General features: G+C 36.0%; 2 non-coding genes across 2 annotated transcripts; both read right to left on the bottom strand.

Moving 5' to 3' along the window:
* Nucleotides 1–508: 508 nt before the first annotated feature.
* Nucleotides 509–668, bottom strand: LOC147570147 (U1 spliceosomal RNA). Its single transcript, XR_015231686.1, has one exon. It is a non-coding gene; the product is annotated as a U1 spliceosomal RNA (small nuclear RNA).
* Nucleotides 669–2,057: 1,389 nt separating this feature from the next.
* LOC147570148 (U2 spliceosomal RNA) lies at nucleotides 2,058–2,255 on the bottom strand. Its single transcript, XR_015231562.1, has one exon. It is a non-coding gene; the product is annotated as a U2 spliceosomal RNA (small nuclear RNA).
* Nucleotides 2,256–2,726: the final 471 nt, after the last annotated feature.

Raw genomic sequence — 2,726 nt, forward strand, 5'->3', positions numbered from 1 at the left:
TCGTCCTTCAAGTATCTAAATCCATCTTCTTTTGAGGTAAAAGGATTCGTCTTGGAAAACCTAACCGCCCTCTCGTCACTTGCCCATACCATGAAATCATCTACATCTGTAAGCCTTAATGGACGAAGACTGATTCTTGACAAATCCATCTTCTACTTGATATGAAGAACCGAGACAAACATGAAAACAAACACATGAAGATGAGATTAGGTCAAACAATTTTCATTTTGTTTCTTGAATTAAGCTGGCAAAAGTAGTATTCTTTAATCACCAATCATTTTGAGATATAATATTATAGTTTCGGTCACATATACTAACTTCAATGTCCAATTTCACTTGAAAATGACCTTCAATGTGAAGATAATATGTACATACCTACATCTTGAATTGCCTTCATTATGTGAAGTAGTAGCATAATAATCAAAGAGTCTCGCAACCAAAACAAGTAAAGAGAAAGAAAGAACCTAAGACTGGAAATCACAACCAAAAAATTTTAAGATGAAATTGGCAGGGGCCGCGCGAACGCATACCCCCTCTATCACAAATTATGACGTAGACTCCACCACTTGGGTAGATCTTAGGCAAGTGCCCCTCCTAAGTGCAATGGAAGTCACTAACCTAGGCCATGGTCCTTCTTGATCAACCATTGACCCCGTCCAGGTAAGTATGTTCTAACTTCATCGTCGACCTTCTCTTGTAACACTCTTGTCAATAATTTTTGTTTTCTCCTCGACGATGTGGGATTATACTTCTGTACCGCTAAGTCTTTTGTTTAGAAGTTTTGTTCAAGCTCCAATCCTTGCAAAGATTGCAGTGTTGGTTCAGAGATAATACAGTTCAATATTGTTTTATATGTGATTATGATTATTGATTGGGTTATGGTTCGCTTTCTAAAATGTCTCAAACTTGTATAATGTGGTGGAGAGTGTTTACTTTTATCTCATTTGAAGAATTTTCGGTACCTTTTCATAGATGTCGTTTACAGTGGAATTCAGTTGGGTTGATTAGTAATATTTGTGCTAGTTGTAAAGATTATTTTTATATGAACTCCATAAGTCATTACATCATACCAATAAATATACGTGAATTAATAAGCCTGATAATAGCATCATTGAAGACATCTTGGAATCTATAAATCAAGTGTTTACTATATCCTTCACAAATTAACAAGGAATTTCACTACTATGTAGACTTACCTTTCTTCCACCTAAATAACAACCAAATTTGTGTAAAAATTCCAAAAACCAAAAGAACAACCAAATTTGTGTAAAACTAGTATACATATATAGTATGTTTACAAAGTGAAATTGTAATACTCCGTAACCACATTTAAAATCCATTAGTTGGCATGATTTAGAGGGATATTACAAGATATATGAAAAAAAAAAATTATATTATTTCCTCAACCTTTTCATATACAATTGTCTTTACTTATCCATAACAATGTGGGAAAAGTATAAAATCTTCAAGTTAGGGAGGGCTTGGTAATGGGCTGGGATGCTTGGGCATGCAGGAATTTAATCCCAGCATGTATATGCTATTTGAGCACAGTTAGGGTTGGCTGGAATTTGGTTTATTTCAAAGAGAAGGTGGTATGGTGTTAACCTTTATTGTTTAGACAGTAGAGGTTGAAATGTGAACCAGTTTCATTATCTATCTCATGTCTCTTTTCTCTCTACTATGTCATCCATCGAATCATTAGGTAATTTGGTTTGTTCTTGATGTTGGTTAAACTAGAATTACAAATTATATGGAAATAAGAAAGACAATTGGTTTTCTTAGTTGGACACAGATTCAACACACATCCTATTCATGCAATTTATTCTTCCCGCTGAATGGATGAGCATTTACAGGTCGAAGATGCTCCATGAGCATTTACAGGTCGAAGATGCTCCATCTAAACCTCGCCTTCTCATGGCTCTCAAGCTGCAAATACTACGCATTGATGGCACAGCTCCGTCCACTTCTCAGTGAAGGCTTTTAGTCAAATTTGAGATTTTCAACAATCAACCACAATCGCAAAAGGAAGAATGAAATATTGACAATTGAGTATTGGTAGGGGGTGTGCCAGGCCAATGCAATAGTGCAACGCAAAGGCGACACGCGAGAGCCCCAGTAGCAAGCTACTGTGGTGGACTCTCCCCCATGAAAAAAATTAATTTAATATCGTGTGATCCAATGGATCACATATCAGATATTAAACTGATAAGAACAGATACTACACTTGATCTTAGCCAAAAGGCCGAGAAAGGTATGCTTTCTTCAATCTATTTGATACTATTTTGTAATAGTTTCCAACTCCCGTGCTCATTCAAACTCATCTATGTGGGACTATTTCAACCAACGGTAGGCGGCTCAAGTTTATTACGTCTTGAATGCCTTCGTCGATCGACTTGATAAATTTTCAACCAATGTTTGGCGTTTATTACATCTTGAATGCCTTCATTAATCGACTTGATTAATTTCTAAACATCACTTCCTCCTACTATGGATTGATTGTTGCTCCTGAGTGGAAGGATATAGATAGACAACCTCAATTCAGTCGAATCCATGAGGAACTACTACATTGGGAGCTATTAGACCTGCCTAAACAACTTCAAGTACACAAGGAAATGAATCGATTTCAAAGACGAGTACGACTATATCCTATCAATATTGAAATTCAGAGAACCGTCGGCTATACCATTTTAAACTATAGACAACACTATGAAACAATTTAAGATAAA

Source organism: Eschscholzia californica, unplaced genomic scaffold (assembly GCF_041429995.1).
Source record: "Eschscholzia californica isolate CP2 unplaced genomic scaffold, dmEscCali1.0.p SCAF_1, whole genome shotgun sequence".
In the NCBI taxonomy this organism is placed as follows: Eukaryota; Viridiplantae; Streptophyta; class Magnoliopsida; order Ranunculales; family Papaveraceae; genus Eschscholzia; species Eschscholzia californica.